At 38.6% G+C, this 11,980-nt stretch overlaps 2 pseudogenes; both read right to left on the bottom strand.

The window, feature by feature from the left end:
- Positions 1–6,621: 6,621 nt before the first annotated feature.
- On the bottom strand, positions 6,622–7,011 carry LOC147375191 (phosphatidylinositol N-acetylglucosaminyltransferase subunit P pseudogene; annotated as a pseudogene).
- A 1,884-nt stretch (positions 7,012–8,895) lies between these two features.
- On the bottom strand, positions 8,896–11,708 carry LOC147375192 (transcription initiation factor TFIID subunit 9-like; annotated as a pseudogene).
- Positions 11,709–11,980: the final 272 nt, after the last annotated feature.

The following is an 11,980-nucleotide window of genomic DNA, read 5'->3' on the forward strand; positions in this document are numbered from 1 at the left end:
GGGTTTGCCCACTAATTAATTTGGGGCCAAGATATTGTAAAGGAAGTATCCCTCAATTTGTTTTTATTGAGTCTTTAACATGAATGGGCTTTGAATTGTGTTGAAGGCCTTTTCAATATGTACGGAGATTATCATTTCCTCCTTAGGTACATAAATTTGATACATTATGTTAACAGATTTCCTAGTATTGAATGATCTTTATATTCCTGAAATAAATCCCATCTAGTTATATGTATTTATTTAATGTGTTATTAATATATGCTTACTAATATTTTACCTTTTTTTATTCATTTACTATCAATGTTGTATTTACTCCACAAAAAGAAATTGAAAGTGTTTCTTCCTCTTCTATGCTCTAGAATGCTTTAAGTGGCATTCAGTTATCTTATTTATTTCATCAAGATTTTCATATTTATTTGCATAAAACTGTACAAATTAATAGGCTCTGTTTTGATGGCCCTGTCTGGCTTGTCATTAGTTTGTATGTTTTATACTTTATTTTAAAAATTAAATTATTCAATAGTTTGTGTACATTGTTAGTGTTTTCAAATAAGCCTTTTGATTTCTGTATTACTTTTACTCTGTTTTATCAGTTCACTAATTTTTCACTCTTATTAATTCTTTGCTTGTGCTTTACTTTGGTTTTCTTTGATCTTTTTCTATCTTTGTGACATCAATGTTTCATTTACTTACTTTCATATTCATTGATAAAGATATCCAACATAATGAATTTTCCTCTGATAACTCTTTTTTTGCCATAGACCATTTATTCAGATGTAAAGTTTACACTATTAGCAGTAGTATTTTCAAGAGTTCTAAATTTTTAATTTTTCCTTCATCGAAGGAATCATTTAAAAGTATGTGTATTAAAACTTTTTTCCAAGTGGCAGAGACTTTATTGTTATCATCAATATCTAGCATTGTACTCATAGAACACAGCCTGTTATTTGCATTTAAATTTTTTACATTATTTTATTTTATTACTTTTAATTGAGGTATAGTTGATTTACAATATTATGTTAGTTTCAGGTATACAGCATAGTGATTCATAGTATTTTTACATATTATATTCCACTAAAAGAGCTGACTCATTGGAAAAGAACCTGATGCTGGGAAAGATTGAGGGCAGGAGTAGGGGGGTAACAGAGGATGAGATGGTTGTATGACATCATCGACTCAATGGGCACAAGTTTGAGCAAACTTCAGGACATAGTGAAGGACAGGGAAGCCTGGTGTGCTGCATCAGTGTATGGGGTCGAAAAGAGTCAGACACGACTGAGCGACTGAACAACAGCAACAAAAAGTTGTTACAAGATAATGGCTGTAATTTCCTGATACCTGTCACTTATCTATTTTATACAGAATAGTTTGTATCTTTTAATCTCATACCCTGTCTTGCTGTTCCCTTTTTCCCTCTCCTTAATGGTAACCACTAGTTTGTTTTTTATATCTGTGAGTCTTTTTCTGTTGCTACATACATTCGTTTTATTTTTTAGATTCCACTTATCATACAGTATTTATCTTTCTCTGTCTGACATTTCACTAAGCACAATATTCTTTAGGGCCATCCATGATGCTGCAACTGGCAGAATTTCATTCTTTTTTGTGGCTGAGTAATATTCCATTGTACATATATATCACATCTTCTTTATCCATTTGCTTTTGATGGGCACTTGGGTTGCTTCCATTTCCTGGCTATTGTAAATAGTGCTGCAGTGAACACTGGGGTGCGTGTATATTTTTGAATTAGCATTTTGTTTTTTTTCCAGATATATACCCAACAGTGGAATTGCTGGATCATATGGTAGCTCTATTTTTAGTTTTTTGAAGATGTGCCATACTGTTCTATAGTGGCTGCACCAATTTACATTCCCACCAGTTGTGCACAAGTATTCTTTTTTTCTCCATATCCTCTCTGATACTTGTTATTTGTAGACTTTTTGATGACAGGTATGAGGTGATATTTCACTGTTGCTTTGATTTGCATTTTTCTAATTATCAATGTTTGTTGCCAGTTTTCTTTATGTCTTAAGATGTCCATTTTCAGGAACATTCCATGTGTACTTCAAAAGGAGGTATATTCATTAATACAGGTATTCCGAATTTGACATAAATTTGTAAGAGTTACCATACTGATTATGCTGTTTAGGTCAGTGATACTCAAAGCAGCCAGTCTACTATGTCACTAAGCATACAATAGTTCAGCTGATTTTTTTTTTCTTTTTTGGTGGCAAGACTTTCCAAATGAAGGAAGTAGTGCATTGATTTATATTCTGGAGCAAGCTTCTTATCTCACTGCATCTGGTAACCACAGTTCATGAATTGGCAGCAGTCTGTAACCACATTTTCAATAGCACTGGATAAGGTTTCCTAAATTCTTATTCATAATTTATCCACTTGCTTTGTCTTGGAATGAGCTTAATGTATCAATCTTTTCTTTTGTTAATGTGTTTCTGTTTTTATTCAGTGGAAGCTGACTCTGTTATTGACTACATATCTCCATTTTTAAATTAGCCATTAACATTTCTTAAAGCCCTCCTTTTTCTTTTTAAAGTCTTTTGGTCAGAATTCTATCTTGACAGATACCAACATCATGACCCTTGCTGTTTTGTGTTTTACATCTTGCCTGGTATAAATTTATCCATTCTCTTATTTTTAAGCATTCTAATCTCTTTGTTTTAGGTGTGTTTTTAAATAACATAGGATTGGACTTTGCTTCATTTGACAATTCAAAAATCCTTTCATGTAATATGTGAGTAAGCCTCATTTATAGCATTGGTAAAAATAAGTTTTTAATTATAAACTATTTTACCATATAGTCATCTCTCTCTTTGTTTTAAAAAATATTTCTCTTGACTTGGAAAGGAGACAAGATGGCAGAGTAGAAGGACCTTGAGCTCACCTCCTCCCACAAGAACACCAAAATCAAAACTAACTTCAGAACAACCACTGATAAAAAAAGACTTGAACCTACCAAAGAAAGACATCCCACATCCAGAGACATGAAGAAGAAGCTCAACAAGATGGTAGGAAGGATGCACTCATCATATAATCAAATCCCATACCCCTTGGGTGGGCGAATCACAAACTGGAGAATAATTATATTAGAGAAGTTCTCCAACAGAAGTGAGAGCTATGAACCCCATATCAGGCTCCCCAGACTGGGGGTCTGGTATGGGGAGGAGGACCCTCCAGAGCATTTAACTTTGAAGTTAAATGGGGCTTGAATGCAGGAGTGCCACAGAACTGGAGGAAGCAGAGACTCCACTCTTGCAGGGTGCATGCAAGTTCTCGTGCACCCCAGGAGCCCAGGGAAAAGCAGTGACTTCATTGGAGCCTGAGCCAGACCTACATGCTGGTCTTGGGGAGTCTTCTGGGGAGGGAGAAGATGTCTGTTTTTCTCTCTGGAGTCATAAAAGTTGGTGACAGAAATATCAGGAAGTCTTCATCTACTTGAACTCTTGTTGGAGGCAGATATCTTGCTTGGGTTGTTGTTATTCAATCTCTCAGCCATGTCTGACTCTTTGTGACTCCGTAGATTGAAGCACACCAGGCTTCCCTGTCCTTCACCAACTCTCAGAGTTTGCTCAAACTCATGTCCATTGAGTCAGTGATGGCATCCAACCATTTCAGCCTCTATCGTCCCCTTCTCTTCCTGCCTTCAATCTTTCCCAGCATCAGGGTTTTTTCCAATGAGTCAGTTCTTCACATCTGATAGCCAAAGTATTGGACTCTCAGCTTCAGCATCAGTCCTACCAATGAATATTCAGGACTTATTTCCTTTAGGATTGACTGGTTTGCTCTCCTTGCAGTCAAGGGACTCTCAAGAGTCTTATTCAGCACCACAGTTCAAAAGCATCAATTCTTCGGCACTCAGCCTTCTTTATGATCCAACTCTCACATCAGTACCTGACTACTGGGAAAACCACAGCCTTGACTATGTGGAGCTTTGTTGGCAAAGTGATGTCTCTGGTTTTTAATACACTGTCAGGTTTGTTATAGCTTTTTTTCCAAGGAGCAAACATCTTTTAATTTCATGGCTACAGTCACCATCTGCAGTGATTTTACAGCAAAAGAAAATAAAGTCTCTCATTGTTTCCATTTATCCCCCATCTATTTGCCGTGAAGTGATGGGACCAGAGGCCATGATTTTCATTTATTGAATGTTGAGTTTTAACCCAGCTTTTTCACTCTCTTCTTTCACGTTCATCAAGAAGCTCTTTAGTTCCTCTTCACTTTCTGCCATTAGTGTGGTGTTATCTGCATATCTGAGGTTATTGATATTTCTCCTGGCAATCTTGATTCCAGCTTGTAACTCATCCAGCCGGCATTTTGCGTGAGGTACTCTGCGTATAAATTAAATAAGCAGGATGATAATATACAGGCTTGACATACTTCTTTCTCAATTTTGAATCAGTTCATCGTTTCATATCTGGTTCTAACTGTTGCTTCTTGACCTGCACACAGGTTTCTCAGGAGGCAGATCAGGTGGTCTGGTATTCCCTCCTCTTTAAGAATTTTCCACAGTTTGCTATGATTCACACAGTCAAAAGCTTTAGCATAGTCAATGAAGCAGAAGTAGATTTTTTTTTTCTGGAATTCCCTTGCTTTTTCTATGACCCAGTGGATGTTGGCAATTTTATGTCTGATTCCTCTGCCTTTTCTACATCCAGTTTGTATATCTGGATGCTCTTAGTTCATATACTGTTGAAGCCTAGCTTGAAGGATTTTGAGCATTACCTTGTTAGCATGTGAAATAAGCGCGATTGGGTGGTAGCCTGAACATTCTTTGGCATTGCCCTCTCTTGGAATTGGAATGAATTAGCACCAAGACCTGGCCCCACCAGTCAGGCCCCAGTGCCTTCGGCCAAACAACCAACAGGGTGGGAACACAACCCCACCCATCAGCAGACAGGCTGCCTAAAAACTTCCTGAGCCCACAGCCACCTCTACACACATCCTTTGACATGGCCCCGCCTACTAGAGGCCCAGGACCCGGCTCCATTCACCAGTGGGTAGGCACCAGCCCCTCCCACCAGGAAGCCTGCACAAGTCTCTGAACCAGCCTCACCAACCAGGAGGGAGCCACCAGAAGCAAGAAAACTATGATCCTTCAGCCTTCAGAACTGAGTCTACAAATGCAGTTCAGAACCTACCCTGGGACCAGCTGATCCCTGGCCCTTGCGTGATGAGAGGCGACAAATACGATGTTCCCCACAGAGGGCAGTTCTCCAAGGTCAAGAAACATAAATAACCTTCCATATACATAAAATACAAATAGAAATTTAGACAGAATGAGTTGGCAAAGAACTATGTTCCAGATGAAGGAACAAAATAAAACAGAAGAACAACAAAGTGATGTGGAGCTAGACAATCTACCCAAGAAAGAGTTCAGGGACAGTAACTGTAAAAATAATCAAAGAACTCAGGAAAAGAATAGATGCACATGGAGAGAAGTTACAAGAAGTTTTTAACAAAGAGTTAGAAAATATTAAGAACAACCAGTTGAAAAATACAATAACTGAAATGAAAAATACACTAGAAAGAATCGAGAGCAGAATAAATGAGACAGAATGAATAAGTGCTCTGGAAGACAGAATGGTGAAAATTACTGCCACAGAACAGAATAAAAAGAAATGAAGACAGTCTAGGAGATCTCAGGACAACATTAAACGCACCAACATTCAAATTATAGGGGTCCCAGAAGGAGAAGAGAGAAATGGCCTGAGACAACATTTGAAGAGATAATAGCTGAAAACTTCCCTAAGATGGGAAAGGAAACAGTCACCCAAGTCCAGTAAGTGCAGAGAGTCCCATTAAGGTTTAACCCAAGGAGGAACATGGTGAAACCCATAGTAATCAAATTGACCAGAATTAAAGATAAAGAGAAAATATTAAAAACAACAAGGGAAAAAATAATAAATGACATATAAGGGATTCCCCCATAAAGTTATCAGCTGACTTTCCAGCAGGAACTCAGCAGGCCAGAAGGAAGTGGCACAACATATTTAAAGTGATGAAGACAAAAACTTACAACCAAGAATACTCTACCCAACAAGACTCTCATTCAGATTTTGGTGGGTCTCAGGACTGTTTGAATAATTTAAAACTCTTTCCTACAAGCAGAGGACAGGAACAGTATGAATAATATCTTGATAGTACTTGGCAAAGACTTTGATAGGGAAAGAAGCAAATAAACCCCTTTTGATCAATCTGTGCCTCTGAGTGAGGTTTCAATTTCCATTCTATTATGTAATATGAAATCAAAGCATGAGGTCTTGTTTATGGGGGAGGGTGTGGTACTCCCAGATTCTGAAATGAGATCTGCTGTATGAAGCTGTTGCTCTCACTTTTTAATCACCTCTTTCATGTTTACACACAATTTTTTTAACCATATGGTAATGCAGTATTTATTCTGTCCATTAGTAACTACTATTGATAACATTGTAATACTATTAGAACTTAATATAAAAGTTCAACCTACTTTTTTTTTTTTTACATTTCAACACTGGATATTAATCAGAAAGACAGTATAAATTAGTATGGTTGAAATCTTTATGTCAAAAATTTATAATAAATGTTTGGTATTAGTCCACATACAGTTAAGTTTTTGGTGTAAAGTTATTTGGCTTCAAGAAAGAACATTTGGTTTACTTCACTAACAGGAATATCTCTTAGTGCTGGGATGGCCTCTTCTTGGTCTTTCTGGTGCTGTTGATTTTTGGCATAGTCATCTGTGATACTATGAATGGAGTCGAGTAGAGAGGTACTCATCATGTTTATTCCAAATAAGAGGATATAACCGATGACTACGGTAATGAGGAGATACACAGGCAGAACAACAGCCCAATACTTTTGAGGCCAATAAGTTAAGCCTAAGGAATTTAGCCAAGATTCAGGAATAAAAGCCCACACAAGATACAGTATGAAGCCAAACTGGGAGCTTAAGAAAAGAACCAAGCCATAAATTGCTCTTTCTGGCAATGGTGAATTTTCCACCATTTTCCCCATGGCTTTAGATATTCTTGGGTCCTCCAAGCGCCGACTCCTACACACAATTTTGAGTGATAGCAATGGTCCCTACCTTGTTTCTGTCTTTATGGGAGTATACTTAATGTTAAACCATTTAATATGATGTTTGCTCTTCAGTTCAGTTCAGTTCGGTCGCTCAGTCATGTCCGACTCTTTACGACCCCATGAACTGGGGGTTCAAAAGCACGATACTTTTGAACTGTGGTGTTGGAGAAGACTCTTGAGAGTCCCTTGGACTTCAAGGAGATCCACCAGTCCATCCTAAAGGAGATCATTCCTGGGTGTTCATTGGAAGGACTGATGTTGAAGCTGAAACTCCAATGCTTTGGCCACCTGATGTGAAGAGCTGACATTTGAAAAGACCCTGCTGCTGGGAAAGATTGAGGGCAGGAGGAGAAGGGGACAACGGAGGATGAGATGGGTGGATGGCATCACTGACACAATGGAGATGGCATCACTGACACAATGGAAATGGGTTTGGGTGGACTCCGGAAGTTGGTGATGGACAGGGAGGCCTGGCGTGCTGTGGTTCATGGGGTTGCAAAGAGTCGGACACGACTAAGCAAATGAACTGAACTGAACTTAGTTTCTCAGAAAAAGAGAATAAAAGACTCTTCATCATAGTTAGGAAATAGCCTTTGTCTCTTGTTTTACTTAGTGTTTTTTCCAGAAGCTCTTCTTGACTTTTCTTAGCTGTTGTATAATTGTACAGTTTTCAACTTGATTTTCATCCATGTGATTAATTAGGTTGAGGTTTCCTAATTTTTGACTATCTGTAAGGGGCCAAAGTAATTTTTATTTTTAGGTTTATTCTTAGGTGGTTAATAGTTTTTGCTGCCATTGTGAATAGAATCTTATTTTCTATTACATTTTCTAATTGGTTATGGCTGGTATATAGGAAAGCTATTGATTTTTTTTTTTACGTTGATCTTGTATGTGGTCACCTTGCTGAATTTTCTTATTAATTCTAATAGTTTGTCAATTGATTTTCTTGAGTTTTTCTATGTAAGCGATAGTGTCATTTGCAAATAATCACAATTTGCCTCTTCTTTTCTAATGTTTATACCTCTTATTGCTTTCCTTCTCTTTTTGAATTAGAGAAAGTAAATGATACCATTTGAATAGTAGCGGTGATAAAAGTCATTCTTGTCTTGTTTCTGACTTCAATTGGAATGTGTGTCTATTACTTCACCATTAAGTATGGCATTTGCTGTAAGTTTTTATCATTGTTTTATTAAAAACAAACAATGCATCAAATTAAAGCTGTTCTTTTTCTACATGCTAGGAAATTTTTTCTTTTATATCATTAGTGGATGTTGAATTTAAGACAGTCATTTAAATTTTTTTATTTATTAATATAATAAGTTAAATTGATACATAACCTAATGCTGAGCCATCTTAGCAATGCTGGGATAAATCCTTTTTGAGCTTGATGAATTACTCTTTCAATACACTGCTGGATTTAACTTTTAAGATTTAATTTAAGATTTTTGCTTCATTGCTCTTATGTGGGATCATGTACATATATTTTTTCTCTTGCCCTTACCTGGCTTTGGCTTCAGGATATGCCAGTCAGTAAAATGTGTTGTGTGGCTTTCCATCTTTTTCTTTCTTTTCTTCTCATTTCTAGCTTCCTTTCTTTCTTTAATGACAACTTGTTTTTTATACTTAAAGGCTGCTGAGAAACGATTACTAGTCCTATTAAAGAAAATCTAACATCTTAATTGAAAACTATGGTAACTATATGTACTCATTAACTACTACTGAAGTTTTCTAAAACAACTTGAAAACATCATGTGCGTGTTTAATTTCAGTACAATGGTTTCAAGACCAAGTATACATGTTACATGCATTAAGGCTAGATTATAAATGATTGTCATCACCATCATCATTATCAATATCACCTTCACATTTTCTTTTAACTTGTTTGATGACTCATTCTCACTTCCACTGTATAATCATAAGGGATTTGATTTAGGTCATACCTGAATGGTCTAGTGGTTTTCCCTACTTTCTTCAATTTAAGTCTGAATTTGGCAATAAGGAGTTCATGGTCTGAGCCACAGTCAGCTCCTGGTCTTGTTTTTGCTGACTGTATAGAGCTTCTCCATCTTTGGCTGCAAAGAATATAATCAATCTGATTTCGGTGTTGACCATCTGGTGATGTCCATGTATAGAGTCTTCTCTTGTGTTGTTGGAAGAGGGTGTTTGTTATGACCAGTGCATTTTCTTGGCAAAACTCTATCAGTCTTTGCCCTGCTTCATTCTGTATTCCAAGGCCAAATTTGCCTGTTACTCCAGGTGTTTCGTGACTTCCTACTTTTGCATTCCAGTCCCCTATAATGAAAAGGACATCTTTTTGGGGTGTTAGTTCTAAAAAGTCTTGTATGTCTTCATAGAACCGTTCAACTTCAGCTTCTTCAGCGTTACTGGTTGGGGCATAGACTTGGATTACTGTGATATTGAATGGTTTGCCTTGGAAACGAACAGAGATCATTCTGTCGTTTTTGAGATTGCATCCAAGTACTGCATTTCGGACTCTTTTGTTGACCATGAAGGCTACTCCATTTCTTCTGAGGGATTCCTGCCCACAGTAGTAGATATAATGGTCATCTGAGTGAAATTCACCCATTCCAGTCCATTTTAGTTTGCTGATTCCTAGAATGTCGACATTCACTCTTGTCATCTCTTGTTTGACCACTTCCAATTTGCCTTGATTCATGGACCTGACATTCCAGGTTCCTATGCAATATTGCTCTTTACAGCATCAGACCTTGCTTCTATCACCAGTCACATCCACAGCTGGGTATTCTTTTTGCTTTGGCTCCATCCCTTCATTCTTTCTGGAGTTATTTCTCCACTGATCTCCAGTAGCATATTGGGCACCTACTGACCTGGGGAGTTCTTCTTTCAGTATCCTATCATTTTGCCTTTTCATACTGTTCATGGGGTTCTCAAGGCAAGAATACTGAAGTGGTTTGCCATTCCCTTCTCCAGTGGACCACATTCTGTCAGATCTCCTCACCATGACCCGCCCATCTTGGGTTGCCCCATGGGCATGGCTTAGTTTCATTGAGTTAGACAAAGCTGTGGTCCTAGTGTGATTAGATTGACTAGTTTTCTGTGAGTATGGTTTCAGTGTGTTTGCCCTCTGATGCCCTCTTGCAACACCTACCATCTTACTTGGCTATGTCAAGGCTATGGTTTTTTCTGTGGTCATGTATGGACGTGAGAGTTGGACTGTAAAGAAGGCTGAGCACCGAAGAATTGATGCTTTTGAACTGTGGTGTTGGAGAAGACTCTTGAGAGTCCCTTGGACTGCAAGGAGATCCAATCAATCCATTCTGAAGGAGATCAGCCCTGGGATTTCTTTGGAAGGAATGATGCTAAAGCTGAAACTCCAGTACTTTGGCCACCTCACGTGAAGAGTTGACTCATTGGAAAAGACTCTGATGCTGGGAGGGATTGGGGGCAGGAGGAGAAGGGGACGACAGAGGATGAGATGGCTGGATGGCATCACTGACTCGATGGGCGTGAGTCTGAGTGAACTCCCAGAGTTGGCGATGGACAGGGAGGCCTGGCGTGCTGCGATTCATGGGGTCGCAAAGAGTCGGACATGACTGAGTGACTGATCTGATCTGATGACTCATTGGAAGTCTTTTATGATCATGTCATGTTAGTGGTAATAATAGTGGTTTTGGACACTATTAATGATGGATTAATCCAAATATGGTGAACTGCTGGTGTTGCAAGAACTGATGCTTTTACAGCTGGGGACTGTGAAGCAGGAATCTGTACTGTACACCTTGGCTCTGTGAGGGACATTGGAGTCCCTACCTTAGTTGAGGGCTTCCCTGGTGGCTTAGCTGGTAAATAATTGATCTTAGTTGAAACAGACATGATTTGTGGGATTGGGTGACTGGAGTGGGAGTACTTGGTATGCCAACAACTGAGCCAACATTTACCTGTGGAATTGTTACTCTACCTGCAGAGTATATGTCTTTATTTGGTAAAGATTAAAGTCTATAGGTTGGAACAGCCAAGCAATATCTATCGAGTGGCAATTTGCTGCTGCTGCTAAGTCATGTCAGTCGTGTCCAACTCTGTGTGACCCCATAGACGGCAGCCCATCAGGCTCCTCTGTCCCTAGGATTCTTCAGGCAAGAATACTGGAATGGGTTGCCATTTCCTTCTCCAGTGCATGAAAGTGAAAAGTGAAAGTGAAGTCGGTCAGTTGTGTCCAACTCTTTGCAACCCCATGGACTGTAGCCTACCAGGCTCCTCCATCCATGGGATTTTCCAGGTAAGAATACTGGAGTGGGTTGCCACTGCCTTCTCCAAGTGGCAATCTAGGGCCTGAATATGGCTTGATTGATTGCAAAAGAGTTTGATTTCTTTCTTCAAAGTCTAATACAAAAATCTCTCGGGGAAGGAGAGGTAAAAGATTGGTTAGCACAGCACTGGATTGCCAATTACACATCATGAGCACCAACAGTAACTCTCTTAGAAATTTTTGCATCATCTAAAATTGTGGTCACAAATTGAAAGGCAAACTCCAACATCTGATTTACAACTTTTACCTCATATTCTGTAATCTCCATGTCCTTCAGGATTTGTGCCATCATCTCTGCATCTTTCAGGATGCTCTTGGGAGAAGGCATCTTGCCAAACTCCATATAATATCCATCGATCAGACTTTTCAAGTTAAATCACTCACATGAACGTATTTCAGTGGTTTTGATGCAAGTCCTTTGCCTAGTGCCTGGTTTACCTTGCCTAACCTACCCTCCATCTCTGCCCTGTCGTGCACCCTGACCAGTGAGCAGGATGTTCAGCCTTTTCTTATTCTCTTAAATAGATTCTATAATGTGAAAATTATGTATCCTTCAAATGTGTTTTTCTCTTTATTAGGCTCTGATATCATGCTACTTTCCTGCCTTGAGGAAAT

This window comes from Bos grunniens, chromosome 3 (genome assembly GCF_055505025.1).
Source record: "Bos grunniens cultivar Pamir isolate PY7600 chromosome 3, Bosgru_T2T1.0, whole genome shotgun sequence".
Taxonomy (NCBI): Eukaryota; Metazoa; Chordata; class Mammalia; order Artiodactyla; family Bovidae; genus Bos; species Bos grunniens.